Source organism: Pleurodeles waltl, chromosome 2_2 (assembly GCF_031143425.1).
Source record: "Pleurodeles waltl isolate 20211129_DDA chromosome 2_2, aPleWal1.hap1.20221129, whole genome shotgun sequence".
Lineage (NCBI taxonomy): Eukaryota > Metazoa > Chordata > Amphibia > Caudata > Salamandridae > Pleurodeles > Pleurodeles waltl.
Window position 1 is genome coordinate 917990879 of NC_090439.1, and position 22582 is coordinate 918013460.

Sequence of the window (22582 nt, forward strand, 5' to 3'; positions counted from 1 at the left end):
CTCAAATGGACATAAACGATTAAACATGTTCTGTCCTAACAACTTGGCACTGGGCCCATGGTGCAGATAAGGCAGATCTCTAGTCACCTGTGATAACGGTGAAATACCAGGATCTGTAGAGGCATTTCATTGCCAGTCCACTCTGGCCAGCCTTTTTTTAAATTCTGAGGCCACTGAGGGATTTGAATTATGTACTGTTTCTCTTACTGCACAATTCTCAGACAAGTGGGATAAAGCATGGCATACAGGATACTGCCTTTGAGCAGCTGTTGTTGGGAATGAATATCTGTCTTACCTCTTGTATTGTGATGGTAAAATCGGGGAACAAAGATATATGATGTCCTTCAAAGGATATTTTAAGTTTTTCCCACCCAGTCTCAAGGCTGTGTCTCTATCCTGCAAATTGAGTAAGTGGGCAGTAAAAGGGTGAGCAGGTGAGCAGGGGCCCCATGCAGTGACTGCACTGCTAGGGATCTGCATGTCTGCTTTAACACCAGCAGGCGTGTGAATGCCTTCATGCCAAAGATCGCCAGGAAATAAATGCTCCACACGTTCCTCTATGCAGCCTGTATTTGCAGATTCAGGGATAGCTAGGATTCTAATATTGTTCACATGGGATCTGCCTTCTGAATCCTCATTTTTTGCAGCTTTAACATGAAGGAACTTCTCCATGTTTGGTAGCGTATCTCTTTAGCAGCCAGAGGATCTTCTGTAGCTGAAATCCGTTGTTCTGCCTCTATTACCTTAGCATCATGCTTCCCAAGCTTACGGGAGATTGTATCCACACAAGTATTGATCATGTCCTTTTTGTGATCTATGAACATCAAACTTCCTACTATGACTTTGAGGAGTTTTTTTAGTTTCATCTTGGATAGCTGTAATCTGTGCTGTCTCCTTTGAATCTATGGGAACATCATCCAGCATCAACATCCTCATGCCCTCGTATGGCTCGAATGGCAGCTTTTGTTGCTTACATCAGTTTGCCCAAATGTATTATCGGGGTTACTTGGGCTGCAACAAAATACATGAGGATGACACCCCCCCACCAAACAGACTAATACAGGCTGATCTGTTCAACTCAGGTTGCCAAATAACCCACCTCACATCAACTATCCACATGTATACACTGTGAGCAGTTAATGATTAGGAAAGAAAGCACTTATTGTTGAGGTGTTGCTAATGCCAGCCATTGGGACTCTGACGGAGGGGCCTCTGAAATGTAATTAGGGAGTCACACAATCCGTACGCTGTCAAGTGGGGTCCTGCCTCGGCCCTGCTCTCTTCGGGGGGGGGGGTCATGAGCAGACCTTTCATTCAATCCCACCTGAAGCCCAATCCAGGCTAAATTGGGCTCCTGCAAGCCATTCTCTTCAGGTAGAGGTGCAAAGGAGTCCGTAAAGCATGCAGAGACGTCTTCACTCCCATTCTGATGCCCCGATTGCATTATATGTAAAGTGGGAACTTCCAGGTCCTATCAGGTCGGGGCCAGCAGACCCCCACAGCCATGTCAACTGTGCAGAGGCCAAAATCCATGCAGTGGTCATACTTTTCAAGTAGGGCTCCCACCAGTAAACTCTGTACCTCACCAAGTTACTCGCTGCCTGATCGTGTCTGCTGGAGCGAGGTTCAAAGTAGGCATCATCCAGGCCATCCTGCTCTGGGCAAGGCCGCAGGGAAATCTTAGACCTTCTCAATCCTCTTCCCCCCATGGCCCGGAAGGGCTCTGGCATCTTCATCCACTCACAGCCTTTCCAGGATGACCTCTCCACCAACTCACCCCCAACTGTAGGTACTTAGGCCAAGTATTGGACCTTATGAACCTCACTATTGATTACATTTTGCTCTCACCAATGGAATTGTGAATGTATACATTCCTCCACTATGGTGGAATTTAGCAATCATAACTTAGGCCTGAGGCAGCATTGTCTGTATAACTAGGTGCATCTACCTAGTAAACGTAGATGAACACCCATAAAACTGTATAGATGTGGGTACATTAATTGTGATCGCAATTTACAATTTGACCTAGTAGTCTATGCACTCTCTTCTAATAACTGATTTTTGCCTGTTGTTTTATGCTGCTCCTGACAATACCAAATTATGAAACAGCTATACTAACACTAGCATGTCACTCAGGAATTAAAACCAGAGTTGTATTGCAAGACTAGGCACAATTCTAAATAGGACCCCTCTTTCCTTGTTTATACTGCAGAACACGAAATTCAATTTGTGGAAGTCAGAGCTGCTTACAGCCTGATGAGTCTGGCACTCAGGGCTTGCTTTAGGGCGATGCAAGTGGTGTGGCTGCACCAGTTGCTGACCTGGCTGGGAGGGGGGTGCTGACCTCAAGGAGGTGCTGTGTTTAGCAATAACATACAAAACTCGAGCTTTAAAAGCACCTGCTGAAAAGTTACTTGTGCGTTCAGCATTCAGTAATCACTTAGAATGTCAAGATACATTGTGTGATTAATGTTCCTGCTTGGAAGAGAGACAGGAGTTTTGTCTAGAGGCCGCTTAGACTCACCATAAAGTAGCGTGGAGGGTTAATATGCCTGCTGCAAAGAAGAGAACAATATTTTTCTGTGGCTAGCTGAGTGGATTAGTAAAGCCAACCTTTACAAGCACTTTAAAAAAATGTATGTGAAAGGGGGGCTATGGAAAAATGAGGGGCACATTTGTAGGGTGGTAGAGAAAGAATCAGAGGAGGTGGTCATGTGGTAGGAGGTGCCACAAAAGACTGTCACACAGGGAGCCACCAGAGCAAAAGATGGCCCTGCTGGCACTTGATCATATGTAGGGGAGTGTTGGACTTGACCCTTTCTGCAGGCTCACCCCCAAACATTCTGCTTCTCCCCTCCTATTTTTTTTGTTGTTGCCCTTAAGACTCTGCACTTTACCACTGCTTACCAATGCCAAGGTGCTTGTGCTCTGTCCTTTGGAAATGGTCTGAGTGATTCCTGATCCTCAAAGTGGTTCCCCTCCAATTCTGGACCCTCGCAAGTGGTGCTACAATGGGCCAGATAGCCCAAATACAAAACTTGGGACTTGGAAAATATTCTGCCAAAAAGTCCTCTGAGAACCGAGAGGATACTGAGACCCACCCGCTCGCCTATCCGCCCAAAGTGTATTGTTGCATGGCCTGAATTTGTGGCAGCTCCTAGTACATTCTCCTCTGCAGTAGTAAATCCTTTTCAGTGACAGCTTTGTCCTGATGGAGATTTTCATCTTTCATAAGAGAGACTAAGTCCAAACGTAGAAATCTTCAAAGCGACTTTGTCAAGCGGCTCCCCAACAACAAAACCTCCTCTTCCGAAACTACAAACTGCCTTGCCTTGCTGAACTTTACTTTCTCAGACATTTTCCTTCTAAATTTCTTCTAAATCCAAAGGTAAGCGTAGACTAAGCCCAATACACTTCATGTATCCAAAGAGCGCTCCATCGTTGTAGGCTATAACCTTCAACTTTGATCCAGTCTCACAGAACCTGATGTTTGCAGTTGGAGCTTTGATCTATTAGGCACTTTTTCACTTTAAAAATTCATAACTCCAGAGACCTTGTGTAAATTAAAAAAGCCCTATAAATCACAAAACAAAGAAATTGTGTGAGCATGCTTACCTGCAGTCATGTCAAATCCCTTGGTTTATGTTTCAATCTTCACTGTGTCAAATCACTAGGTTTACTGACCCATGCAACATCAGATTAGATCTGTCACATCTTCTAGTTTATTTTTCAAATTAAACTGATAAGAAAAGTACTTAACTTCTTGCCATCTCATCTGCATGCCTGGTAATCTCAGCATGCTTCTTTCTAGGATCGACTGTTGTAATTTACTTTTTCTTGGGTCCAAGGCCTTTGCTTTTTGCATACATTCTTTTACAGGACCAGGAAACCGACCTTTATCTATTTAGCTTTAGTCTTAAATTGTACAAGTCAGGGACAAACCCGTATTCCAACTCCATGTTATTCTTTTTTTTTCATTCTCAGAGATGAGAGTGATAGTGCGCAGAAACAGTTCACTGTCCTTATACCCCAGCAGTAGAATGCTCTACATTTCAGGATTTAATCCATAGTCTTATTTTTCCTCTAAGAAGACTCTAAAGACTCAATTGTTCCAATAGATGGTGAGGGAACTGTTGTTCATTGCCTTGCTACTTCCCGTTCCTAGCTCCAAGGTGTCCTTTCAAATTAACAGTCTATAAATGTCTTTTCATTCCATTCTATATTGAACAAGTACCAGATTTAGCATAAACATTTTTTTAAACCATAGGTTTGCTCAAACACATCCTAACAAACTTTGAATTTTGAAAGGGGATCCATTTCATTTGCTAAATTCCTGCTTTACTGAGTGGGTTGGGGAAGTAACTGCCACCAGTAAATGTCACCATTGCCTTAATATTTGAGATGCTCCCAGTGCAAAAGTGCTCCAAATTATTGTAAATTCAACTTAGGGCTTGTAGCACATTGAACTTAGTCATTGCATCTGCTAATCTTTAGGGTGGACTTTAGTATTTAAAAAATAGACCACTCTGCCCAGTCCTTTAGAATAAATACACTTTAAAATTGAGAAATACATTAGGCCTTTAAATTATATATTCTTTGTATCAGTGAATGCAATGCACACACAATATCATTGTTAAAATGACCATGAAGGGTTTGTATTTGAGACTAAGCATGCATCAAGATACATCTCAGCCTGTGCGAACTAGGATGTCTGTATGGGTCTAACTACTGTTAGGTGTCTCAAACTTATTTTTTTACTGATTCTCCTTAGTGACATTACTTAGAACACTCTGGATCTACCCAACAATAATTCACAAAGTCCATGATATTTGCTTAAGAACATTTTATTATTGCAAAGGACAATGTCCTGACGTTCTACTAAACAGTCACACTAACACAAACAAAAGACATTTTAATTAGATGACAACTGTCACCCAGGCCATCCAGGAGTTTTAAAGGCATGGTTTACTGAGGCATCAAGGTCGCATGTTTCTCCAGTACTATCAAGCCACATTATTTCCACAACAATTGTTCTCCAATAAGGACAGAATATGTTGAGATAGTCTCAAGTCTTAGTCATACACTTTACCACTTCAACTCACACAACAAGTAGAAAAACAATATCCAAATTAAAAGATGCCGCATGATTGGGATAGACCTTTCCTTCTCTCTGGCCTCATGAAATTTCTGATTTAATTATTTAGTTCGTTAGTATTTCTGTCACGTTTTATTTTAATTACTGGTGATTGTTATTGCTCACCCGATGGCCACAGCAATTTAACTTCAAGGCTTCAAGTAGAAAGTCCTATGATTCCACTTTGGAACTGATAAGAATGAAAGGCATACATTTATGAACATGAAAGATGCAATGAAAACAGGATTTGGACAGACCTATGCTCAATATCACCTGAAGTTTCAAGAGAACATAAAAAAGTTGTATGAATCTTTAGAGACCTGGATGCTAAGTGCATGAAGGCAGAGTGAATAGGAGAAAGGTGTTGATTTATCAGGAAACATTTTATATATATGTTTAGCTGTGCAAATTCCAAACGTGTCCACTGGATTTTCATTAGTGTACTGCTAACAGCCACTGCAGACCAGAAGCTAATGGCTGATCACTGGGAAGCCAGCAGGGAGAATATGAAGAAGCAGGGTAGCAAACAGCCACATTATTTGGAAAAATACACAAATCAACTACCCCTGAATTCCTCAAGTCACTATCTGTGATCTCAAGGATGCAAGATTGGGGAGAAACTCTCCAAGGACTGGCCCCAAGCATGCAGCTTCACAGCATGAAGGGCATTAAACTGATGATGTTAAGCATTAGAATGGCTTCTAGGACAGTAGGAACAAGAATCACATATGGAGTAATTGTAACTGCCCCAGAGAGACAGTAGGAGTATAAAGTACATACCTGGTGTTTTACATCATCTGCAAATCTGGGTGCAGGCTCTACAGAGTGCCCTCTGAGGTTGTTAATGTGCCTTGATATGTATAGGATGAGGATATCACATTTCTCACCCAGGAGCCTTATAACACACCTCAGTAAATATATGACACGTACATTGAAGGCATGAGTATGACTGCAACGTTATATGGTTATTTGTTATGTGTTCTGTCACTTTCTTTCTCTCTCTATATATATATATATATATATATATATATTACCCACTGGGTATCTGTCAGAAGGTAGTTATAATTAGGACCTAATTTCCATAGGAAAAGTGTTTTTTTACTTGCCTATGTCTTTGGTACTGTTTGACGAAACTTCATGAAATTGTTCAAAAAAAGTGTCCTATAGGGTCTTGTCGCACACGGAACATTTCAGTACAATCCATCAACTGGGGCAGAGAAAAAGGGGGAGGTCAAAAAAAGTGTGTTACCCCTACAAGACTACAGTCCGAACTGCTGAACGGAATTACAGCAAATTTGGCAAGAAGCTATATCCATTCAGTAGTTTTAGAAAAATTAAAGGTTAAAAAATATAGATATCAAGGGATGCAGGTCCACCGCGGATCCGACTGCCTCATGCTGATGATATCGGATTGGTTGCCAACACGTCAAACAAGAAGTGTTGGGAGCTGTTTTGGGACTCAGCGAGAGTAAAAGAAAAGAAAAGGGGACAGGGTATCTATACCCTAGCCCCTTAGCCTTGGTCCAGGGGTCCCTCAAGAACCCTGCCAAGGCTTAAAAGGAATTTTTGTTTAAATATCTTGGTGAAATTCACAGCGGGATCTGTGGATTTTCCCGAGATTATTACAAAAAGAAAACAAGGTCACCGCGATTCTCAGGAATTGGAGCTCCCAGGAGGGCCAGGTCTGTGGGGCATTGAACTTTATAAGGGAGGGGGTGCAAAGTGCCCCCCTCCTATGGCTAATTAAAGACCTTAGGACCACCACCTCCCCCTGCAAAATTTAGTTTATTTGCTGGAAGGCTGTGCTGACTACCCCCCCCCCCACCCCAGTGTCTCCAGGACCACCACCTCCCGAGGGCAATAAAATAAAAAGAATTGGGGGCCCTGTAGACCCCCCATGAGCCCCGGGGACCACCACCTCCCTGGGGCTATTTAAAAAATAAAGAGGGGAGCTACACAAACTCTCCCAGGGCCAAAGAATATATTTAAAATATAGGAGGGGTCGCATGCCCCCCATCCTGGGCCATATATACGGCCCTGGGGACCACCACCACCCCGGGCCTGGCCCATGTTGATCAAAGGAGGGAGGGCCCCCTTCCTGGAGCCATATATGGCCCTGGGGACTTCCACTCCCCAGTGCCGGCTCCTGCTACCTCCCAAGGTGACCACTCTGTGCAGTTAGCTGTTTGCTTTTGCTTGGCCAGTGCTGACAGTGCCAGCCAAACAAAAGCAAACATAACTCTACACCCAGCAAGCAGGAGCATTATAAATACTCCTGCTTCCTGGGAGCTGAGTTTTCATCTCTTTCCCCTCCTGCTGTCATGCGGGTAGGGAAAGTGGTTAAAACGCTGCTCTCACATGCACTTTTTTAGGCTTTGATGTATGATATACTTAGACTGGCATATTTTTGTTTAATTTAAAAATTATTTTTTTTCTTTAAAAAATAAAATCACCTTTTATTTTTTATTTAAACATTTGTTATAAAAATAAAAAAAAGGGAAATGCGTCCAGCTGGACTTGATCCCTCGGTGGTCAGTGGGAAAGTCCTTGACTTTCACACTGAGCTATCTTTTCTTTTATTTTTGAGCCCTGTTTTTCTTTGCCCTTTAAGGGCTATCTGGGACCACAGGGGAGTCCTTAAGGGTCTCTATATGTATTTATTTATTTTTCAAACTAAGCCCTTTACGGGCTAACTGGGACCGCAAGGGAAGCCTTAAGGCATCCCCCTTGTTCTCTTTGCTTCAGCAACCAAGCAGCTGCTTAAAGCAGCAGCTCCTTGGTTGCTGAAGCATTTCATCTCTGTCCCCTGCACATGTGCTGGGGACAGATATGAAAGCTTCGGATTTTGACAGCAGGACCTGCTTTATAGGTCCCACTGTCAAAATCCAAAGTGTTTGCTGTGGCTTGGTGCAGACCTACAGCCAAGCCACAGCAAATAGCAATGCCCCGGGTGCCCAAATAGCAGACCCAGGCCCTATAGAAACTAGGTCCTAACTATGACTACCTACAGGCAACCATCAGTAGGTAATATTTATTTTTATATATATATATATATATATATATATATATATACACACACACACATATATATATATTTTTTATTATTATTTTTTTTGTAGTCATAATTAGGACCAACTTTTCCCATAGACGAAGTGTATTTTGTTTTGCTAATAACTTTGGCACCGTTTCATGAATCTGCATGGATTTGTTTTTAAAGTTCTCTATTTTGCCTAGTTCTGCATGGTGATCTATCAAGTGAGAGCCAAGAAAAAGGGTGGGGGTGGGTGGGGCGGGAGGGGTCCTAAAATGCTTTTTCTCAAAGCAATGTCTATGGACATTTAGCATTTATTTTAACACGACTACAGCCCAATACTCTGAACAGATTCACACCAAATTTGGCACAAAAGGTTTATCCTGGTACAGAAAGTGCCCTTTTTGCAGTTTTGTTTAAATCTGTTCAGTAGTTTGGGAGTTGTTAAAGAAATTAGAATATAGATATCTAGAGAGGTGGATCCTTCTCGGATCCACTCGCAGAGAATCAGCGGATCCTGGGGAAAAGCAAAGCTCTGATTGGCTGGCCACAGCCTGACAGAAAAGTTTCAGCTGCCACTTTTTTTTGTGCTTAGGTTGAGGAAGCCGGAAAAAAAGGGTAAATACACACAAGGGGCCAGGATACAGGTACGCTGACCCCAGTGAACACATGGTGGGTTCCCTAAAATTAATTTCTTGGGCAAAACATTGCTAATTTTTGGCTGAACCATGGATCCGCAGATCAACCGCAGGGCTCAGCACAACCCCCCATTGTAAATTTGCGATGGATCCGCTGATCCAAAGCGGACTTTTAAAAAAATACACCCATTTACACTCAAAACCCCCACCACGCACGGGCAAAGGCTGTGACCAGTATGGGGTTGGGTGCATGCGGCCAACCCCATCACACATGGCCAAAGGCCATGTATGGTGGTGGTTCTATGAAAGTATGGTAAATATATATTACTTTATGTTAAAAGAAATAGAAATTTACTGAAAAAAACAGAGGTGACAGAGACATTATAGTTAGGCTGACATTTTACCTTGTGGCCTAAAGTTACTTTAAAGCACAAATTATGTTTTTTTCAGATAACTGTTGAATTACTATGTTTTTGTGTGGGTAAAACATCAAACGTCCCTCTAACTCTTGGTTTTCTCAGTGCATGTGTGTGTATATATATATATATATATATATATATATATATATATATATATATACACACATACACATATATATTTGTATATATTCACACAAAGTTGACACAGAGTCAAACGCGGCACTCACAGGATTCTTGGAATTAATTATAATTATTGATTCTGCAACTGATTAACCCAACACCAACGCGTTTCAACCAACAAGGTTGAGCAAAGTTGTAATTGATAATGTCTTCAGTCAATGGCTGAAAGTTCCAGAAAAAAAAAGAAACCAAAGGCTAAAGAAGCCCCATAAAGAAAGTATAAAACACAATATGCTTGCCAGGAATGACACAAGCACCAGACGTGTCAAACCTAAAAAAATGATTTTCTAGATTTGGCCCTCATGAAAGAATCTACCTACTGGTATTTGCAAAATGCTCATAATACTTGGACTTAAAAATAAAGATGCAGGAGATAAGATTGTAGTGTGAGCCATGGTGTCACAAGTAAAACCCTGCTAACAAAATGTTAAAAGGTTCATTACAAATCTACCTATTCAAGCCTGTTACAAGAGTCACAGGAAACTTCAGAGATGTTCTCAAGTTTCTGGGTACCATTGGATTTTGCGTCCATTAGTTACCGTTAATGGCATTACTCTTAGTCCTACTACTTCACCTTCCTTCTTAACCAATGAGGACCCTTGCTTCCAATAGACCCCTCCCTCCTCTAAATAAAAACTCCCTCCGCCCCCCTCTTCATCCTGTACGTAAACAAACCAACCCATATACATAGCCGGTCCGTACTGGGAGGGTGGGAGTGAACTAGAAGGAAGGCGAGGAAGATGGACTAGGAGTAATGCCATTAGAGGTAAGTTTTAGAAATGGGGTCTTTGGTTGGCAGTCAGGTTATCCCCTGTCCAAGCAAGGACCCTCACTCTAGTCAGGGTAAGTCACACATGATCCAAATTATCCTGTGCCCACCCTCTGGTAGCTTGGCACTGAGCAGTCAGGCTTACCTTACAAGGCAATGTGTAAAGTATTTGTGCAATAAATCATACAATAACCCCATATTGCACCACAAAAATAAACCACACAGTGTTTTAGAAAATTATATAATATTTATCTAGAGAAATGCAGGTCAAAACGATCAAAGATGCAATAAGTAAATGTAGAGATATCACTGAAAAGTGATATAAAGGGGGTCATTCTGACCCCGGCGGTCTAAGACCGCCGGGGCCAGGGTCGGCGGGAGCACCGCCGACAGGCCGGCGGTGCCCCGCAGGGCATTCTGACCGCGGTGGTTCGGCCGCGGTCAGAAGAGGCAAACCGGCGGTCTCCCGCCGGTTTACCGCTGCCCTTAGAATCCCCCATGGCGGCGCAGCTTGCTGCGCCGCCATGGGGGATTCTGACACCCCCTACCGCCATCCTGTTCCTGGCGGTTCGCCCGCCAGGAACAGGATGGCGGTAGGGGGTGCCGCGGGGCCCCTGGGGGCCCCTGCCGTGCCCATGCCAATGGCATGGGCACGGCAGGGGCCCCCGTAAGAGGGCCCCGAAAAGTATTTCAGTGTCTGCTAAGCAGACACTGAAATACGCGACGGGTGCAACTGCACCCGTCGCACCCCTGCAACTACGCCGGCTCAATTCTGAGCCGGCGTCCTCGTTGCAGGGGCATTTCCTCTGGGCCGGCGGGCGCTCTTTTGGAGAGCGCCCGCCGGCCCAGAGGAAATGTCTGAATGGCCGCCGCGGTCTTTGACCGCGGTGCGGTCATTCAGCGGCGGTACCCTGGCGGACGGCCTCCGCAGTCCGCCAGGGTCAGAATGAGGCCCAAAGTGTCTTGAGTCTTTTTAAAGCAAACAAAGTCTCTTTCAAGCACAAAGTATCTGGTTCACATGAAAAATCTCTGCAAAGAACCGCAGAGGAGGAGATGTGTGGAAACAAAGGGGTGTGCATCGATTTCTCTGGCTGCACACTGTGATGCGTGGTTTAGTTTTCACGCAGGGACGGCTTTGTGTGGATTTCCGGCACTCGGTCGTGGATCCTCTTCGGGTTGCGGGGTTTTCAGATGACCCGGGGACGGTGCATGGATTTCCTGCGCTGGCAGGACGAAATCACAGGAGCTGCGTCGATCTGGTGGGCATTGCGTTGAATTTTCTCCTGCACGGCAGGCGATGCGTCGATTCCTCTCTGGAAGTCAGGCCGCGTAATTTCGGGTCAGCTGTGCGTCCATTCAGTGGGCCGTGCGTCAAATTTCCAGTCGCTACCCTGGCGCTGCATCGATCTTCTCGTCGCGAAGTCGGGCTGCATCATTCCGGTTCGGCGTGTGGTGAAATTTTCATCGCGGGGCAGGCTGTGCGTCGTTTCTGGCAGGCTGTGCATTGAATTTCACCGCACAAGGAGTCTTTCTTGAAGAGATGAAGTCTTTTTGGTCCTGAGACTTCAGCGAACAGGAGGCAAGCTCTCTCCAAGCCCTTGGAGAGTTGGAGAGCACTTCTTCACCTCAGCTAGAGAGCAGCAAGAAAGCAGGGCAACAGCAAGGCAGCAGTCCTTCACAGAAAGCAGTAAGGTGATTCCTTTGGGCAGCCAGGCAGTTCTTCTTGGCAGGATGCAGGTTCTGGTAACAGGTTTCTTCTCCAGGAAGTGTCTGAGTTGGTAGGGGCAGAGGCCCTGTTTATATACCCAAATGAGCCTTTGAAGTGGGGGAAACCTCAAAGAGTGGCTTAGAAGTGCACCAGGTCCCCTTTCAGTTCAATCCTGTCTGCCAGGGTCCCAGAAGGGGGTGTGGCAGTCCTTCCACCCTCCCAGCCCAGGAAGACCAATTCAAAATGCAGATGTATGCAAGTGAAGCTGAGTATCATGTGTTTGGGGTGTGTCTGAGTGAATGCACAAGGAGCTGTCAACTAAACCCAGCCAGACGTGGATTGTACGGCACAGAAATATTAAAGTGCAGAGAAATGCTCACTTTCTAAAAATGGCATTTCTAAAATAGTAATATTAAATCCAACTTCACCAGTCAGCAGGATTTTATATCACCATTCTGGCCATACTAAATATGCCTTCCTACTCCTTTCAGATCAGAAGCTACTACTCAAACAATGTATGAGGGCAGCCACAATGTTAGCCTATGAAGGGAGCAGGCCTCACAGCAGTGTAAAAACGAATTTATGAGTTTTACACTAACAGGACATTGCAAACTACCCTGGTACAAGTCCTGCCTTTTGCCTACACAGCACCCTGCCCTATGGGTTACCTAGGGCATAGAAAAAGGGGAGTTTTAGACTTGGCAAGTACTTTTAAATGCCACGTCAAATTGGCAGTGAAACTGCACACACAGGTCATGCAATGGTAGGCATGAGACTACTTAAGTGGGTGGCACAATAAATGCTGCAGGCCCACTAGTAGCATTTAATCTACAGGCCCAGGGCACACATAGTACATTCTACTAGGGACTTATAAGTAAATTAAATAGTCCATTTGGGTATGATCTAATATTACCATGTTTAAAGGGAGAGAGCATATACACTTTAGCACTGGTTAGCAGTGGTAAAGTGCACAGAGTCTAAAAACCAGCAAAAACAGTATCTAAAAAGTGGAGGGAGGCAGGAAAAAAAGTTAGGGGTGACCACCCAAAGGCTGTCAGGTCTAACAGTAAGTAATTAATACATTACCTCCTGTCCCTCCCTCGCCTTCCTTCCAAACCAATGAGATGTAGCAAGTGAAAAGAAATGGACAACTGAGTCAGAAAAGAACCAAATGAAAGAGAGAGCCCTAACAACAGCAGACTCAACAGAAAATCCAGATGGTCCCACTCAGTAATCTGAAAAGGGAAAAACCCAAAAATAGAGAAAGAAGCCCAAGGGGTAGACCAAAAACCCCATTCACAGAGGCCCCCAGTAATGCAATCACCATAAAGGCCAAAGAAAAGTAAGGACAAAGAGCCAAAGGCAACCAAGCCACCGGAACAAAAGGGCACCAACACGAACAGCAAAGCCCAACCAGAGAAAGAGTGCACCAAGGCAAGCACTCAAACCATCCACAGGAAGAGCCATAAGAAGAGGGGAGACTGGAGAAGGGAAGAGCTCATACCAGACCACCCACCCAAACAAAAACATGCCAAAATTGAAAGAAAGATGCCCGGGGTCCGCCACAGGGCAAAATAAAAACACCATACCACACATACAGCCCTGCAGCTGAAATGGCCAGACCAACTGGGAAGTCGGAAAGGGCAAAACAGATCCCGAGGACAGGGACAAGACCAGCAACCAGCACCAAAGCAGGAGAGAAACAGCCCCTGAAACAAACATAACCCTTGTGCCAACCATAATAAAAACAAGCAGGTCCAATACCAGAACACCCTGCCACCAACCAACATAATGAACAGGCTGGGGTGCAAGGAGAAATATACCAGAGAACAGAAAGGTGTTGCCCAAAAGACCCACCCAGACAGGTCCACCCACAGAAGGTAACCAGCAATCCAAAAAGAACCGAGCCCAGAGGACAAGCACAAAACACCCAGAGCAAGCATGCCCAGGGAGGTGGAACGGGCCCTGCTGTGCCAAGGACAAAAGAACGTGGCACCAGACCATCTGTCCGAAGCAGCACCACAGATGAACCAAAGCCAGGAGATCCTGCAGAAAGGGAACAGTGAAAGGCAGGGGCAGAGAGGCCACAGACCCACAAATGTAAACAACACCCACACAGAAATGTATGTTGTATGGGCCGAACGCATACCATCCCAGACGAGGCGCGGAATAGCACGGAACACCCTCAGGGACCGACCCAAGCTCCAACCCAGGCTGGCAAAAATGACCCAGGCACAGAAACATGAGGGAAGAAGCGCCGACCTCGAGACCAGAAACAGGCATCACACAAAAGGCCCCAAACTCCCACAAACCCCCAAATGCCAACTAAAAGGCCAACCAGACCCCCAAGGCCGTCAGAACTGGAGGCAGGTGAATGCCAACCAAAGGGGAAACAGGACCGAAACCCACAGCAGAGCCACAGGCCACAAAGACCCGGACCGAATGACCAGACACACTTCCAAAGGGCAAGGCAAGCAAACTATTAGGAAAGGCCCAGGAAAACAGGGCAGGGAATCACCCACCAAGAGTACCCGACACACAACAGAAGAAACAACAAGGCAGCAACTCACAGGACCGCTGTTCATCGAGCCATAAAAGCACTCCTAGGCCTCAGCCAGAGCCCCAGGGAAGATAAAAGCCGGCCAACTAAACAGCAGCAACAACCTTGCACACAGTACCGGAGCAGCCAACAGAGCAGAGCACAGAGCAGTCACCCCAAAAGCCACAGCCAGCAAAATGAAGACCAGTACCAAGTAGAGCATCAAAGCTGCTGAGAAGAACCAGCAGAAAAAAACAGCTGCCCAGCAGTAGCAGCCCTGAAGCCAGAGGTGAATGGTACAAAAGTGGCAGCAGAGAGAGCACTGCATACCGGAGCAAAGGCAGCCAAGCCGATCAGGAAGACAAAATAGAGTCCAGAGGAGCAACCACCCCCCGCCCCAAAGAAGGGCAGAACCACAGCAGAAGGCAATGACAAGGAAGCAGAGCAATAACCTGCCCCACCAACAGGACCAGGACCCAACAGGACCCAGAAGGTCATGGAAACTCAGCAAGGAGAGAAAAGCGGGAAAACAGAGCCCCCCAAATCCTGCTGCTAGAAAGGATGGAAAACACACAAGAAGACCCGCACAAGCTCTAAAAGAGGCCACCATGCCAAACGGGAAACAAACATCAGCACCTAAGAAGTAGAGGGAACCCCAAAACGGTGGCCAAAGAAGCAGGAACAGGCACACGTCCCAGGCAGGACCTCCGTGACAGGACCAACAGGCTGCGTCCAAAGGCACCAGCCACCATAACCAGGACCCACAACACCACTCCAACAGAGGAAGTGCACCCATCCAAACCACAGAGAGGGACGAGCTGTGGACCTGGGGAATAGGAACATTAATGAATCAGAAGCTGGCAACAGAACACTCCACTGAAAAGCAGGGAACAGACAACTGACACACAGCAAAGAAGGGAAAGGGCCATAAAGGCCCCAGTAAGAAACCCCACAACAAGCAGTGTGAGGGAAGACAGGAACACACATGCTGCAGCACAAGGGTAGGAGACCTAAACCCCCAGGCCAAAGATGACCCCTAGAGCCCCATCCGAAGGCCACAAAACCAACCCAACCACCGGGAAGGCAACTGCCAACCATCAAATGCACAGCCAGGGAGCAGGCAGCCCAGCAGGCACAAGGCCGAAGCTACAGGAAGGACTGCAGAGAAAAGAAAGAAAGGAACCCCGAACACAGTCCACCCATGAAAGAAAGAAAGAAACAGCCAAGTTTCTGAAAGACAGCACCGGAGGGAAAGGACATCACACACCAGAATCCACAACAGGTAGTGTGAGGTACAGAGATTGGAACCATGGGTAGCCCCACCAAGAGTCACACATCTTGCAGTAGAATAGCACATATCTGCCCATTGGCTAGCATCACTGCAATGCCTGAGATAGACATGCAACGCGAGGTAGAGGATTCTCAATAAATGACGAGAATACTACAGTACTCCTGTCTGCATCGCAAGACTTCACCTGGGATCAAGTGACACTCAGACATAGAAAAGACACTTAGAAGCCTACTGACAGTAAGAAAAAGACACCTGTAGCACTCTGAAATTGTGGCAGCCAAGCATGAGGCCAAAGGTGACCTCACCAAGACAAGGAACGGGACCAGCAGGCCGACCGAGTGACAGCACAAACCAGGAGGCCAGCACACATCACAATTAATAAATAAATAAAGAAAAACTGGCACAATCCTGTCCTACCACCCAGCCACCATACTTCGATACGTAGGCCACAGATGACCCCCAGAGCCCCATCCAAAAGCTATAAAACCAACCCAGCCACTGGGAAGGCTACTCCCAACCGCCAAATGCAAAACCAGGAAGCAGGAGACTCAGTAGGCACAAGGCCGAAGCTGCGGGAAGGACTGCAGAGAAACGAAAGAAAGGAACCCCAAACAAAAGAAAGAAAGAAACAGACAATTTTCCATAAGACAGCACAGGAGGGAAAGGACATCAGACACCCCTATACCAGAATCCACAACAGGCAGTGTGAGGTACAGAGACCAGAACCATGGATAGCCCTGCCAAGAGTCACACATCTTGCTGTAGAATAGCACATATCTAGCCATCGGCTAGCATCACCACAATGCCTGAGATAGACATGCAAAAGAACAGTGTCCCAAAATGCGGAAAAGCAGTGTACCACGGCCACACACAGCAAAGTAAGCCCCAAGCATAGCTGGTAACAAAGGCCACTAGGCAGTGCTGGTGAACAACGCGAGGTAGAGGATTCTCAATAAATGACAAGAATACTACAGTACTCCTGTCTGGATCGCAAGACTTCACCTGGGATCAAGTGACACTCAGACAGAGAAAAGACACTCCGAAGCATACTGACAGTACGAAAAAGACACCTTTAGCACTTTCAAGTCGTGGCAGCCAAGCATGAGACCAAAGGTGACCTCACCAAGACAAGGAGCGGGACCAGACCGAGTGACAGCACAAACCAGGAGTCCAGCACGCATCACAATAAATAAAGAAAAATGGGCACAACCCTGTCCTACCGCCCAGCCTCCATGCTTCCAATACGTGCTGAGATCCTCCAAGGCGCTGACCTGGAAGTGCAGCCCCAGCCAAGCAGGACTCAGTCACGGGTCCTGCAGGCTGGGCTCCGACCACAGCCACACAGCAGACAAGAAAAGCCGCCCAGCCAGGAAATCAATGCCCAGAGCTCCGCTCACTGCCAGGAAGCCAACTACAAAGCCCCCCAGGCTACGCCTCTAAGGAAGAAGAAGAAAGAAGGTAAGTCCACATGGAGACAAAAAAGAACAGGATGAGGAGGAGGCAGGGGGAGGTTTTATTCAGAGGAGGGAGGGGACTATTGGAGGCAAGCGGTTTCACTGGTTAAGAAGGAAGGCGGGGAGGTTATGGCAATTACAGTGTCATTGAAGCACAACTTGTGTAGTGAGGGTACTAAGGGATCATGGTGCCACACAGGTGAAGTAGATACTATAAAATTCTCATCCTTTCACTGAAGGGCACCCTGAGGTAAATGAAGTTGCACTAATGGCTCCTGTGATAAGCCGTCACTGACATTAATGCAATTTATTACAAGATCACTGACATAACTGCTTTGTTACAAGATAATGACATTAATGCCTTGTTACAAAATACTGTAACTGGTCTTGTGAGTTGTCAGGAAACAATGTCACTGTTATTGATTTTTATGTTCCACTCTTGTCACTGACACAATGAGAGACACTAATGCTGAGAGCTCTGTAGTCCCTTTGCCTAAGTGTTGCTATTAAAAATGATGAAATCACCTTTACTTTTTTGATCACTTGTACACCTAATACAATTCCCTGGATTTTCTAAGGAACTAGTACCAGGTGGTCAGTTTATTAAAAGATGTGATCAATCCTCAGTTGTAATAAGGACATTCAGTTATGGCATTGAACAAGGTGGTGTCACTGCTAAGAAGAGTTTTCCAAAATATAAAGATTAATTATGCTGAGATATCTTTCTATTTAAAGGTCATCTCTGCCGAATGTGGCCCCAAAAAGGTCTGATAACAAGCCAGCCATATTTAGGTGCATGAATACCAGCAGACGGAATTAATGTTTCTTGTCAGAATCCCCACACCTAACTTCAACTATTTTGAATTAATTCTCCAGGTGGTGGGGAATAACATGCAAACCCAGTTGTAATGGATCCAAACCTTATGTGGAACCCTATTTTGAGTGAAATAACAGGCCCCTTCCATACCCACTGACCACCTCTTTTGAGCAGGTAGCAAATGGGAGTGGGGGACTGCTGTGGCGGGCAGAGGCGAAGAGGGCATCTGGGCCAGAAGAGGCTGCTGAGAAGGAGAGGGGCTAAAAAAAACTGTTGGAATAGGGTGTTCCATGTTCCTTGGTGGCCAAATTGGGGGTTGAGTGGAAGCGGGTTCTGCTTATGCACATAGCTGCTGCCCAGACCAGCATACAATTTTACAAGGTACCTTTCCACCTGATAAAATCAAGCTTATATTCTTCCATGTGACAATCCCAGATGCATGACCACTGGGCTACTAGAGGTATCCACTCGGAGGATGCCTACATAAGTCCTTTTTGTGCAGCTCCAGTCATCTCTTACGGAGCACAGTGGTGTTTGCACAGAGGCGCATACCATCACCTATCGGAACGATGGGGCACTACTTTTGGATTTTTAAGATCTGGTCTTGCACCTGGGGGAGAGATTTGCAGAGTGAGCAATCTGCAGTTACAGTATCCACCAGAAAAAAACATTATTAAAGGCAAGTAACATGTTCGTCGCTCACTCTTGTGTTGTTACTCCTCACATCCCATGTTCTGTGTTGCTTCCTTCTGTCCCTTCCAGATTGTACGTTGCATCCCAGCCCCACTGCCTGTATGACTTTTTTGTATTTTATTTTTCTCTTCATTCTTCCAACTCCTTTTGCTTCCTGTCCCACTTCTCATTGCTCCATCACACAAGAGGACTTTTCCCCCACCCACTCCTCAGTTGCTCCCCTGCCCCTTTTGCTGTGATTCTCCCATTTTTTTTAAAGAAAAATAAATCATTTTTGAGAGCGCCCAGTAGCTGCAATTTGCTGCTGGAGTGCTCAGCAGCTGAAATTTGCTGCAGGAGTGCCCCTATTTCAAAATGTACCTTCATGCTTATCCGTGGTTGGTGACAGCCATTTTGAAATGGTAGATAAAAGCAATAGTGGCAGTCATGCATGTTTACACTGGGCTGCCGAATCATCATGGCATATACGTATGCAGAAGTCATGACTTGTGCATGTAGACGTAATTGTGCTGATGTTAGGCGAAGATCTTTTGATTTTACTAAAATTATACATATAAAAAGATTTTAACCAGCCCTATTCTTCCATGGTTGTCACTGATTTTTTTTCCTTCCCACTATAAGAAAAATGTAGGCATGAAAAGTAGTTCCTTTCAAAGCCAGGGACTACTATGGCAATGCATGCTTTTGGAACAAAAAAAACTATTTCTGATATTAGCCATTTCTTTTAGTAACAATGAGCGCCATGCAGCTCCCCAAACAAAGTTTTACAAAAAACATTACAAGCCAAAGGAAGCATAAACAAAGCCAAAATGTTAGCCCAATTCTTCTTTCTCTCTTTTAGCTAACGTTGAAAAGCATCAGCAAAGCCAGTAAGTCTGCATTGGCATCCATTAAGAAAGACGTATTGGCTTTGCCATTACTTGTTTATTGCTTTGGTTGAGAGAGATAACAAAATAGGAAAAGAACTATAGAGTGTGTCAAGTCTAGCCCACAGGCAACTTTAGCTGTCTCGCCAGCCTCCCTTTTTCTGAAAAATCATAATAAAAATACAATAATGCCTGAGATCTTAAGAGCACAAACTTAACACAATTGGCCTTACAAGGAAAAAGAAGCACATATTATTCATTTTATTACCTATTTACCTCTAACGTTATGTTCCAAAGTAGAATGCTACTTGCCACAAAGCGATGTAATACATCATCAGGGGCAGTAAGCGCTCCATAAATATAATTTACAAACACAACTGATGGTTCTGTCACCTCATTAATTGAAGCAGGCTCTACAATTGTTGGCACTGCAAGTTCAACACACACAAATATATATATATATATATATGTATGTATATATATATATATAAATATATATATATACGACCCTGAGATGCACCTCGACGATCTGCAGAACTACCTAACGTTTGTAAGTACACTGTTGAAATCGAAGAAAGCTAGGCTAGGCACCATTAGAAGCATATCCCTGTCGGCTTGCTCGTACATTTTTTCAGCCAAATATCAAGCGCTACAAAGAATAAAATAGATTAAAAGTCGATACGAATAACCTTGAGCATCTTTACAAAGCCTAGCATTGTTCACATTCCAGCGGGAATGTCCACCTTACCATTCCCGTCAGTAAGTGAAGTCGTGTGCGGCAAGAGAGAAATGAACTCGAAAACGTGAGGCATTTAAACCTCAGGCATGGGAGAGCTACGGAGACACTGCACAAATCAAGCCCATGCAGGTAAGAATCGATTGGAATATTAAATGTAATGTGACACTCGTGATAAATTAGAAATATCTAAAGAGGCATCTGCAAAGCGTATCCTCTGCACGGCACTCTGCACGGCACTGACATGAAAAGTGAGGAGAGGAGATGAGATGAAGCCCTTGACCTTCCTGTCAAATATCTATCTGTCTGTCTATCTATCTATCTATCTATCTATCTATCTATCTATCTATCATGATAACTAATAGCAACGTATTTATCTTTAATAGTGTCCCTTCAAATTGCTCTTTTTGTGTTTAAATAACAACTACTCTTACCCTGGTTTTCCGCAAGATGAGCTCTCGATCAACAAAGTGTCCAGCAGGATATACATTGGATAAAAACCCAAGACACGTGGAAACGGTGCCCAAATAGAGAACGGGCTACGAAGCCATAACAATAGTGGCAGGCGCTACTGAAATGTGAATGGTATAACAGGGCCTATTATTACACAGCAAAATTTACCATAACACAGCACAGCAGTAACTGGATGTACTACTGCATTACTAAACGATACTCTTTCCTGCTCGTGCACGGAGTTAGGGGAGCACCACCGCCGTTCTTCAAGTAACTCACTTGCACCCACTGATAAACAACGACTGTATCAAAATACTGCAAATTGTGAATCCTGTCATGGAACCTCAGATGCACCCAATTACGCTTTCACTCTGTATCCAATTAGACGATGAATTCAGAAAAAAATAAATAGGATAATTGCAGGATCTGAATGTTAATAAGAGCGAGGGCTTGGTGTGCAGCCCTCGTGTCTTTATCAAAGCGCAGTAAGAGCCCTGCTCGGGAGAGCACCCCCATTCTGCTCGACAGGACCATGGCTGACACAGCTACGGGGGATATCTGATAATCAGTGCTTTACAGGCACATGTCAGGGCTGATGAAAAACATTTATAATTAAATTGTGATCCAACGACAGCAGAGGCAATAACTATCACATCAAATTAGTGCCGGCGGAAACTTCAAGCATACATAAAATAAAATGGGTGGTCTGTGCCCAGGCTGAATGATTAGAGTTAATTGGGAGATAATGTCAGAGTTCAAGACCTACCAAACCCTGGTACCCCAACATGAAAGACTAAATAACCATGGAACAAGTGAGGTGCGCCTGTGACTCTACACAAAGAAAACCAAATTAATTAAAACTAGAAGAACTCTTCACATAATTATGGGTTTCTGCTTCACAAATGCAAACAGAGATTTTTCTCCTCACGTCATAATACTACAGAATCCTTATGCAATTTAATTTGTGTAGGTAAAAAATGTGCCCGCTCCATACACTAGACGCTGTTTGTTAGTGCAGAGCGATGCCAGTCTCAAGTGGGTATACATCTACGGACTGGTTTCTGGGCCGAAGGACCACTTACCTCTTCTAGGCGCTGGCATTCATTCAGCAGAGGGCGGCCGGTCACGTGCTGCGTGGTGTGAAAGTCTGACAGAAGGAGAAGCACTTGTAGCCCGTGAAGCATCCGCCTGCTCCTCGCCGCAGCTGCCTCTCCTTCTCGCAGTTGGGATGGGCTGGGCTGTGCTGGGCGGGGCAAGCACCAGGAGCCAAGGCACCCTGGGAGCTGTAGTCCTTTCGAGACGGACAGGGCTGGTTCTTAATGCGGCGTCGGAGGAAAAGCACTGAGAATAAAGACGGAATATTTCAGAAATGATGGCTTAGTATGCGCCAGCTGCCAACTAGAAGTGAGAATGTAGGCAACAGATAATGCATGCGGATTCATTATTGCATTCTGCAATTTAATTTAAAGAGTTGTGTTGTATTAATACAAATACTAAAAGGGTGGCAGGGAGGTTGCGCAGAAATAGGCTGAATGCATCTCCAAGGTACGCAGTGTGTACCAGTCGCTCAAAATGCAAAGTTTTACGAGCATTAAGGCTGATTATGAATAGGAAGACCAGTAAGAGCACGTTGATCTAAGGAATCATATTATGTGAAGAAATCTAAAAGTGTTATGAAAAAGTGTTATTGTTAGAAAGTGGTTTCATATCTGAAAGGTAAAAAACAGAACCCGACGTCTTCAATCACAGTAAGCACCTGTAAGGAGTGTCGGTCGAAACTCACCGGCTGGGTGTATCACAATATTTAGATAACTCATCTGAAAATACAACTCTTATTCTCATCATGTTTCTGTC

General features: G+C 45.0%; 1 protein-coding gene across 1 annotated transcript in view; it reads right to left on the reverse strand.

Annotated features, from left to right (window-relative positions):
• TMEM74 (transmembrane protein 74) overlaps window positions 1–21929 on the reverse strand; it is a 245234-nt gene extending 223305 nt beyond the window's left edge. Inside the window, exon 1 of the mRNA XM_069218981.1 lies at window positions 21811–21929. The gene's annotated coding sequence lies outside the window, so the exon portion shown is untranslated. The remainder of the gene's footprint in view (window positions 1–21810) is intronic.
• Between the last annotated feature and the right edge of the window lie 653 nt (window positions 21930–22582).